This window comes from Dendrobium catenatum, unplaced genomic scaffold (assembly GCF_001605985.2).
Source record: "Dendrobium catenatum unplaced genomic scaffold, ASM160598v2 fragScaff_scaffold_911, whole genome shotgun sequence".
Lineage (NCBI taxonomy): Eukaryota > Viridiplantae > Streptophyta > Magnoliopsida > Asparagales > Orchidaceae > Dendrobium > Dendrobium catenatum.
The window spans coordinates 1,275,383-1,286,501 of record NW_021319373.1 but is presented as its reverse complement, the minus strand read 5'-3'; the positions used below and the strand labels follow the sequence as shown (position 1 = coordinate 1,286,501).

General features: G+C 35.4%; 1 pseudogene; it reads right to left on the bottom strand.

The window, feature by feature from the left end:
• Nucleotides 1-7,965: 7,965 nt before the first annotated feature.
• Nucleotides 7,966-10,757, bottom strand: LOC110109830 (annotated as a pseudogene).
• Between the last annotated feature and the right edge of the window lie 362 nt (nucleotides 10,758-11,119).

Here is an 11,119-nt window from a genome sequence, read left to right as displayed (position 1 = left end):
TGTTATATATATATATATATTTATTCACAGCTTATTTCTTAGCTAGTAACTTCCACAATTTCAACCGTATAAAACGATTTTAGTTATTGTCAATCTCCAAATATGAAATTTTAATTACTTTCTTATGCTCTGTCATTTGTTGGCAATTGCTCTGCGAAATGGTTAACTGTTTCTTCTTCATCCTTGCTTTTCTTAGTAAAATCTTAGTATGAAACTTTTAGAATGATAAAGATGATAAATATTTTGATCTTTTGTTGTATGATCTCTTTTTCAATTGTCATTTCCGTTTGAGGTAGCTGCAACTGTCTTGTAGACTTGTAGTTTTAGAACTTTTATGGCAAAAAATTATTTTTCGCTATTGAAAATTTTGAAATATAACAAGAAAGTTGTAGCCGAAGTTGTCTAACAAGCAAAGCTGTGAGGTAGTTTTCTTTCAAATGACTAGTATTCCCTCTGTTCTTTAGAATGCATGCTTTTCAGTTCGGTCTTGTTGTATATATTTAATTTCCAAGTTAAAAAATGTTCTCGACTCAACTGCTGCTACAGAATTCACACATACATTTTTCTGTGTTTTGGTATTTCATATTGAGCAACAGAAACCAGAACCCAGTTAGTCTCTATGTGATTGTAGTTTGTGGATGACAATCTTTTAGGAATGCAGTCTAGTATAGTCATGTGACACAGTTGTACAAATGTACAAGCACTTTAAGCTTAACATAACAAAGCTTTTATAACCGACTTTTCATGCCTACTATACATGTGCACACTTTAATGAGATTCAAAGAATTATTTTTCATCAAATCAGTATTTGGTCTTGAGTTGTCAGTAAGTGACTAGAACACCAAAAAATCTTTGATAACCTTTTAACCTTATAGCACAGAATGCTGTTTACAGGATCTTTGGCTGTGCTTTATCTCTTAAAAGGACAGATATAGTTTAAAGGCTGAAAGTTTGCTTCAAATCTATGCTGAATAACTTAATTCGGCGGATTGAGTAATCCTGGAAGTTGCTTTGAAGTTGAAGGTGTAAATGTGATCAGTGAAGTGCCATCAGTTTCAATGAGCAATAGCTGCTCTATAAGCAAGAGCATCAGCCACAAGCTGTTAAGCACATGAGCACAACTAACTTTATGCTATAAAGTGCCAACTCACTAAGTATGATGAAAAATAAAGCAACTAGATCAAGCACCACAAAAAGTGAACACCTTAAAATTTATGTTTACTGTCTTTAGTAAGACTAGGAGAGAGAATTGGATCCACCAAACAAAGAAGCTACTATCATTTTGTATAATAAAATGATAATCTTCAACCATTACAAAGACTTGAGTATGCCTTTACTTAAAAAAAAAACAGAAGCTCCAAGTCTCAGCAAAACAAATAAGAGGAAATATTGGAGAGGTAATAAAGAAGATTAACTAAATGCTAGAAAATTATCCACTTCAAGAGTTCCTGAGAAAGGTACCATCAGTTCATCTAGATGATATTTTGAATTTCTGAAACTAAACTTACTGTTTACTTCTCTCCGCTCATCACTCTCTTCTCCATTTATTCTCAACCCGTTCACAAAAAAACTCAAAATTGTCTTAGAATTCCATGTGAATCAGGCTTCCATGAGCAATTATATAGCCCCCAACTAATGCAAAGCTACCTAACACATACAAAATCCTCTATGTATTTTTAAGCTTTCATATAAAGAACTTGATACTTAACTTACCATGTGATTCATGTATGATGTGGGCTACGAAAATTCATGCTTGACTCTCTCATGACAATTTTTATGGGCATTTTAAATATTAAAAGACATCATTTAACAAAATTCATTTCCCAGATGAAACACCTAAGGCACACTTAAGGGGATTCATTTTCAAATCAATATTTTTTCTCCTCTCAAATACAATCCTCAAGTTGCTTAGGCGATCGTTGCAGTCCATGCTCTTTGCAACAAAATCATTTAAATAGCATTTGACCTTTTGATGGATGAGCTCATCGAATATGCATGGCATGGCCCTTTGGTATGTAGCTCCAATATTTTTCAAGCCAAAGGGTATGAATGTGTAGCAGAATATGCCGATGGACATTCTGAATGATGTATGCTTTTCATCTTCAGGTGCCATCGTAATCTGGTTATATCTCGACGATCCGTCCATAAAGGAGAACATGTCATAATTGGACGTATTATCAGCTAAGAGTTCTGACATTGAGATCGGAAAGTCCTCTTTTGGACACATCTTATTAAGGTCCCTAAAGTATATATATATATACATATATAATTGTTCTTCTTCTTAATAAGGATGTTGTTGGCTTTTCAATCGGCATATTTTTCTTTTCAGATGATAACTGCATCTATAACTTCATTGTTTTTGTAATCACATATTTTTCAATATCTAATCTCATTAGAGCTTGTTTGACGAAGTTGCATATGATCTAATTGCTAATCTGTGAATTGCTACATTAGGGGATAAGTCGGGCAGATCAAGTAGCTTTAAATTGCGTCAGCTGTTGTCTGGGATTACTATTGCCACTAAAGGCGTGAAATTTTGGAACCGAGTACCCCTTCAGATACTGCACCTGATCATATTCTGCCAGATATGGGTGACCCTTGCCTATCAGCTTCTCCACCTGAACAGTGGCTATAATAGCCTTGATCTTCACGATAATTATTTCATCTAGCTGTGCAGCCGTTACATGCTCAGAGGTACTTGCTTTATTTTGTAGAGTAGGCTGACAAATGGCTTTTTTAACCCCACTGCCACCTTCAAGGGTGTCTTGCACTCCTGAGACTTGAGGCATTTGGAGGTTTGGAGGATCAACAGGAGGAGTGGGTACAGGGCCTGCGACAATAGTTCTTTGCATCATTATCGCAATTTGGGTCATCATCTCAGTCATTTTTTTCATTTAATTGAGAGATTTTCCTATTTTTTGCCCTCATTTGCCGTCTTATCTGTCTCTGCATATCTACTAGTGTGACAGTGTCATCAACAAAGGGATTTTCTTCAATCTCTTATTCCTCTTCTTCTGAGTAGTGGGTACTTTTTTTGGCGACAGATGCAACCCCACAGTGGCATTGTTGTATACGTCTGAGCGGTTGATCATTCTCATTTCCACCCTTATCATTGTGTCTTACCATGTAGACCACTTTGACGTCTATGATATCTTCTTCATCTTCTTCCTCTTCTTCCTCTTCTTCCTCTTCTTGTACTTGGATGTTCGAGCGATGCTGCCACTGGATCTACAGGTTGCAGGAGCGACAGGATCCCCTGGAGGATTCTCCAGGGTGTCGACCGTCAAGCTGGTTGCCATTATGGGCCTTCTCCGTGACATACTTCTGATGATTTTTTACGGCAGGAGCGGATCTCCAGGAAGTTGTACTGGATGTCACGCCTGCATCTGATTTTTCTCTAGATATTTTCTCTTTGAGGCCTCAGCCTTCAGACTTGCTTACCCTTCCATCCGGAATTTTCAGTGGTAGATCTTTGAACACGCGATTCAGATTTCACACCCCGATGCTTACTGGGTGGAGCTTGTCTTATTTCTTTCCTCCGTGCTACCATAATAAATGGTAGCCTTTCCTTTGGTAGGGTTCCCTGGCCTCAATCACTAAAGGCCGTTGGTATTTCTTCTTCTCCAGCCCCTTATCCTTCATCGTCTTCAAGATCCGGTATGCTCGGGCAGACAGGGTCTCGGGCTCCTTCTTCTGAACAGTTGGGGCTTGGGGTTGTTCGTCACAAAATGACCTTTTCAACTCGCAAGTGGAGTTGTTTTTCTTTACCCATCTCTGGCCAGCAAATTCGTTCCGGGTAGGAACGATTATTTCTGGTTCTTGGGCCGACATGTTGGAGGGGTGAACAAGCAATAGCTGCTGAGCTCGCAACTCAGCATTCTTCTTTCTCCTTTGTCTTCTTGTCAGCTTTCCTCTAGATGAGAAAGCTTCAGCATTATGCCTCCCAAACACAACAAGCTCGTTGGGTAATGTAATGTGTTAGCAGTCACCACATAAATTTTTCCACCAGGCGACACTGTTTAGAGTCGGGGCTTTTGGCTTCAAATAGCCTTTCAAAAAATGGAATCCTCCAGTGAGGGTAGGATTTTTGGCAGTAGCAGCTCGAACGCTGGAAAATACATGCGGCGTACAGTGGTTTCAGTAGAGTGAGGCCTCCTAGCAGGCGCTTCAGAATTCATGATGTACACATGGACGATAACACTCCTTGCAGTAGTTGCGGAGAATTGTAGTCCACCAAATTGAATGGTGGCTCCAGTGTTGATTATTGCATTAGCTAGTTGGATGCTAGCACCACGTCCCAGTTGGACAGTGACTGAGGTGTTCTGTAGATCCATTTGCACAAATAAAAGGTAAGGGTTTGTAATCAATATTTGATGCATCACCCCACACTTTTAAAATATTGAGACTACACAAAACAAGGTCAAATTTTTACGTACTAGATTAGATATATGTAAGTAACTACACAATGATTTCATTCTCATTTTTCTAGAATTTTATTATCTGATTTAATGTTTCTCATAGGCTTAAACTTCTATAGTTAATTACCTCTCATTGTCATGAAAGAGAACTTTTAAGTAAGACTAGTCGAATTTTGAGCTTACAATAGAAATTATTTAGCTTATGATAAGGAAAATTTACTATTGTTAGCTTATATATAGTTGATGGTTGGGGAATAATGACCAATTTGATTAAGATTCCATGGTTCCATCATCCTGGGTTGGTATAGACCCTGTTCTTCTTAGTCAATAGAGCGAGTTAATTAACATGATCGAAGGATCATTATCAACAGTTTGTAGTCCAATGAGACCTTCTTGACTTAAGGTGAAGTTTTATTATCCAGTTTAATGTTTCTCATTGGCTTAAACCTCGATAGTTAATTACCTCTCATGGTCTTGAGAGAAATTTTAAGTAAGACTAGTCGAATTTTGAGCTTACAATAGTAATTATTTAGTTTAAGATAAGGAAAAATTTACTATTGTTAGCTTAGAGTTGATGGTTGGGGAATAATGACCAATTTGATTAAGAGTTTATGGTTCCATCTTCTTGGGTTGTTGTAGACATTGTTCTTCTTAGTCAATAGAGCGAGTCAATTAACATGATTGAAGGATCATTATCAACGGCTATGAGTTTTGTAGTCCAATGGGCCCCTTAAGGTGACTTTTTTACGATGGGGGCAATTTTAAGTCGACCTTAACTAACAAGAGTTTCATATCATAGTAACTGCAACTTATGATTCATAACTCAAGGGGATGAGCCAATGGGAAATTTTTGGGCTTTTGTTATAATTATAATTTAATAGTGTAATTTTGTGGCAAACCGTCTGATTATATCGCCTCAAACGTAATTATAATTTAGTGATATTATTTTGCGGCAAATCACCTAGCTAGAGGATATTTGCATGTACTTATGGGCATGTGAGTTTTGAGAATAATCATAGAGGTATACTTAATATGACATTGGTTCCTTGTAAGCTTAGGTTATCTTTAATTTGCTACCCTTGGCAAATTGGTGGAGGAGGGATCTTTAGTTGTTTAAAGCTTAAAGCAATCATTTGTTGCACGAACATTTTGGTTTTTATGATTTTGTTTTCGGATTTCTAAGTTTTCATTAAGATTTGAACCTGGAGTATTTTGATTTGGAATTTGAGGGCATTTTTGGTAAAAGGATCTCTTCATGTTGAGGTTTTCTATGAATACAACCGGGGAAAAGAATGCGAGGAGTTTGCATTTGTGATTGAACATGATATTTGAAAATAGGCCCCTCTGGTTATGATATATAATGACTACGTCCATCATAGAAGTATTGGCTTGAAGTACCGTTACTTGCAACTTGAGAATTTAGTTTTAATTGTAAACTCGGGTTATGATGTATGATAACAACACTCATGATAGTGATAAATTACATGATTCGATTTTGTTGCATTAAACCTTATTGGTTCTTCCCGCTTATTTGTAGATGTTCCAATTTATTATTTGCGTATTGTTGAAGTTCATTTGGAGATTCATTACATCGCAATTCTTGTTGACTCTACTCCCATATATAACAAATTAGATTTGTCTAAGAGTTGAAATTATGGCCAGCCAGCTTTGAGAGCTGTCTTGTTGAAATGAATTTTCTTTTTGACAGGCCTTGTTTAATTGTAAAATAAGAAAAAAAAAAACTTTGTGAGATTCACAACAGGCATTTTTTTAGTTTGCAATGATGCAATCATGTCTCAATTAGACTAGGAGGGAGAATTTAAAAATCTTTTGTCAATTGAGATTTTCTCTTAAATTTGTAGCACTAACATTCATCGGTAGTTTAAGTTTTGTTAACTCTAATCCTTGTGACATGGAGGTTTGACTTAAGAAGTGGGACATATGAGCTTTCCTTATAGGCAAGACAGCCATGAGAGTTTGCATTTTGAATTAAATTCTCTTAATTAAAGTCTTTGAAGGGTTTAAAACAAAACTTCTTTGTGAGACTCATGGCTAAGTATTTTATTCCAAGGAAAATGATGCTTACTTTGCTTGATTAGACTGTGAGTGAAACTTTTTGAAACTATTCTTTGATCACAATTGTTTTAAATTTATTGCATGAATGTCTAACTTGGGGCATATGCCTTGTAGACTATAATCTTTGGGGCATCAAGGATCAGGCTTAAAAAGGTGGGACTTATGAACCTACCATTATTTGCATGGCATGCCGCTTAAAAGCATGTGGGCAACATATCATGTTTGAATTTGAAATAGAATTTGCGAAGTTTCGTAGCGAGGGTATAATTCTCAAATCGTGGCATACCTTGAGTTTATCTAGTTTCTAGTGTCCACAATGTTGCTTTGAAAAAATTTTAGTCTTAGATTCAGACATTGAAATGTTTATTAGCGTTTGATTATTAATTATTTAGCAGGCTTGTTTGTATGCACACATGTTAACCTCTGTACAATACCCAAAAGAAACGAAAATGAAATCATACCTTAACCGTTGGATCCATAATTTCCGCTGAAGTGCCTCGATTTATAGGTAGAGAAAAATTACCTATGGGATCTGCTTGAGTAAAATGTAAACTACATGCAAATAAGTTATTAAGAGTAAAAGTTCAAAATAAACCTCAGACTATTGATAAATGTTCAATTTAGTCCCAGATGTTCTCATTGACCCATTTTTGTCCCTCGACTATTAGAAAGTGAGTCAATTTAGTCCCTAAGCCTAAAATAAGAGTTAAAGTTAACTTGAAAGTTAAATATAAAAGGTATTTTAGATATTACAAATGAATATGATATTATATTGCTTACATTATTATATTTTATTATTAAATAAATTATAGTATATAGTTTATCAGTACATAACGAGGATGAATAAATAGGGAATATATATATATATATATATATATTCCCTATTTATTCATCCTCGTTATGTACTAATAAACTATATACTATAATTTATTTAATAATAAAATATAATAATGTAAGCAATATAATATCATATTCATTTGTAATATCTAAAATACCTTTTATATTTAACTTTCAAGTTAACTTTAACTCTTATTTTAGGCTTAGGGACTAAATTGACTCACTTTCTAATAGTCGAGGGACAAAAATGGGTCAATGAGAACATCTGGGACTAAATTGAACATTTATCAATAGTCTGAGGTTTATTTTGAACTTTTACTCTTAATAACTTATTTGCATGTAGTTTACATTTTACTCAAGCAGATCCCATAGGTAATTTTTCTCTACCTATAAATCGAGGCACTTCTTCATTCAGTTTCACATTCACTTTTACCTCATAGAGTTCAGAAGATTTTAGAAGCAGTGAAGCTCGATTTGCACTCATTGGTGCGCCATAATTTCTCTGTTAAATCTTGTTTGAGTTAAGTTTTATTCTTGCAAGGTGACAAGTATTACACATTTAATCTTCATTTGTTCATTTTAATCTTTCAATTTTATTTTTGCTACATTCAATGGTCTAGAAAGTCTTCTTGTTTTTTTTTTTTCACGTTTAAGTTTGTTTAGTCCAAAGTTTGTTAGCGCTTCCTTGCCACCCCTCCATTAGGAGATATCATAGAATGTGCTAGGCTTCTCATCACGTCAAGAAAGATTTATATAGCTGTTGTATGAGGAACCATAATGTGGTCTATTATCATCATGCCAGGAAAGGAGCATGTGGATCTTCACTTGCACTAAATATGCACAATATATAATTTTCGTGATACGCTAAAAAATATGAGATGAGTATGCTCAGGCAAATTAATGGAATTAATAAATATTATGATTCATAAGAAGATAAAATTCTATGCATTCAGGAAACTAAATGACTTTGAGAGAAGGTTAAAGAGATTGATAGTTTATGATTTAAACTATGATATTCAAGTAAGTGTCATACTAGAAATGTTGTAGGTGTTATTATAGATAAGAGTTTGAAGAATAATGTTGTAAAAATTAATAAAATTGGAGATATATTATAGCTTTAAATATGATGGTTGATCATAAGATTATTAATATCATAAGTCCAATGCTTCACGAATAGGTTTAGATATGTGTCTGACCTTTTTGTAATGAAAACAACAAGAACGGAGAGAAAACACATTAGAAATCGGTGAGAAAAATTGTTATTTCAGCACAACAAACCAAGATACAAGTTGATCTATTATCAAGAGGTAGATTGGCTCTCCACAAACCCTAGGTGCTGCTAGGAATAACTCCAAAAGAAACTACAACAAACACAAATAATCTCATAATCAATATTAAATAACCTAATTAACCCTATATAAGCCTCCCTAATTCCCTCTTAAATCTCAATTCAAAACAGTCGCCTTTCCTTAGATAAATCTTTCCTAATCCCCCCTCCCAAATCTTTATTCAAATCTGCCTCCTTTCCTTAAATAAATCTTTCCTACTTCCCTCCCAAATTTGAATTAAAATTAGCCCCCCCTTTTCCAAAATAAACTTTCCTAATTCTCTATCAATTTTGGTTTCTTATGATAAGTAATTAGAGATGGATTTTTTCCCCTTTGGATCCCCCTCTTTCCTTGCTCATTGTCCTTGTTAGTGGGGTCCGCAAGCTCCTTCGGTCCATCAATACTCCCCTCCCAAATAACCACATTATCCTCAATGTGGAATGAAAGAAATTGTTGTTGAATCATGCGGTACGGTTCCCATGTTGTTTTATTGTCAATCAAATCCTTTCACTCAATCAACACTTCTGTAGCTCTTCCTGCTGTCGAACGGACTCCTTTCGCTTACCTTAGCTCCAAGATTACCTCCATTTCTTTTGTCAAGGTCATTGGCAGCATCATTGATGGACTGTGGTTTCCAATAACTTTCCTCAGTTGAGACATGGAACACTATATGTATGGTGGCAGTAGGGGGTAGCTGCAAACGATTTGTCATGATGGCATCAATCCTCTTCATCACATCATAAGGCCCATAATTCTGTGGAAATAATTTTGCATTTCTTCTTCGAATTAAGGTCTGTCTGTATGTTCGAATCTTCGAATACACTTTATCACCCGCCTTGAACTGCATGTTGAAAGACTTGAACCTCTCCTTTATAGTTACCTTCGAAACTCCACTACTGTTGCCCCCATCACTTCCCATAGGAACAACATCGCCAGAAGAACTTTGGCTTTGAAGAGACTGCAGAATTTTTGCCCAAGCTACCTGTTTGTATTAATTTGTATTTTGCTGCACAATTCTTGTGTGTCTCTGAACCCAATTATTGCCCAATAAATCCTTTGACTCTGATCTTCGAACGGTTTTAACGATGTAGTGGATGTTATTCATAATGAATAGATAAGTCAACATAGGATCCTTATATTGCTTATATTTTCTATCCAAATTACTTTGAAGAGCTTGCATAATTCTCATTGTAACAGTTGCATGTTGGGAAGTTGAATCTTCTCCCACCTTTTTCAAACTCCTGAAAATACTGCTTCAAATTTGATTGATAGTCAAATAGAAACTTCACATAGTTAATCAAATAGCTAGTCAGAGGGTGCACAGTTCCATCCATCACACCAATTTTTGTCGCATCTTCTTCCATTGCTTCCTTAAAATCACCAAAAGTTTCTTGAGCAGTCTGGGCTAGCGTCTTGAAAGATTATTAGCAGCATCCCTCATCTCATAACAAGTTTTTCCTCAAACATCATTTCAATCTCATAATGAGGCTCGTGCATTATTTCATACATGTCTAGAAGCACAAACAACTTATTCGTGTGACCCCTTGCTTTTAGTTGTAACATCCTCAAAACTAAAATGCATTGTCTGCTGTTACTTCAACAAAAACTATCCTTAAGAACATTGATACCATTAAAATTTTGATCATTGATTTTTCTTTCTGTAGCAAATAGGAGTTTCACAACAACCCTCATATAGTGAATAGTTTCCAATTTTGGACTCTAGAACCTCCCATGACATCTTTTGTTCATCCTCTTTACTGAGCTTTTCCTTTGCTTCACCATGAATTTCCCTTAGCATGGTTTTAAGAGAAACCATGGGTTTAGATAGATTAGGATCCCCCCGATCCTCATCTTCCTCCCTTCCACCATAAATTTTATAGGCAATGCCTTCCGGTTCATCTTAGTCTCCCCTAGGGTTTGCAACAACTTCATGCCCAAAATTACATATGTGCTCCCTAACTCCAAGGGAAAGAAATCCTTCCCACACTTGGATCTCCTGCAGTGTCACCATCAACCCTAGGCGATGCCTATATTCTTCTCAACCTTCATCGTTCCAATCATTACCCTAAAACAGCCCGTGTTTACTAGCTTCAGCTCCAATTGGTCCACCACTGTTTTGATAAAAAAATATATATTTTTTATAGTTTTGAAAAGTATTTAATTATTTTTGGGATTATTTAATTTTTAAAATTTTAAAATCGAACGCGTCATTATGAGCAATAGATCACCTCGGGAGATAATCGTATCGTTCCCTAATGGGTTCAAATTTTAGAATTTCAAATTTATCCGGATTATCGTAGTCAAAATCAAAGGGAGAATCACATTTGACTCCGGAGGATCAAAATGAAATTTAATCAATTATTTGACTACGCTAATTTGGATAAAATATCGTTAATTTTATAATCAAAATCACGATAGTAATTGATATATCAATCTGAGGAAAGAAATTATCAATCACTA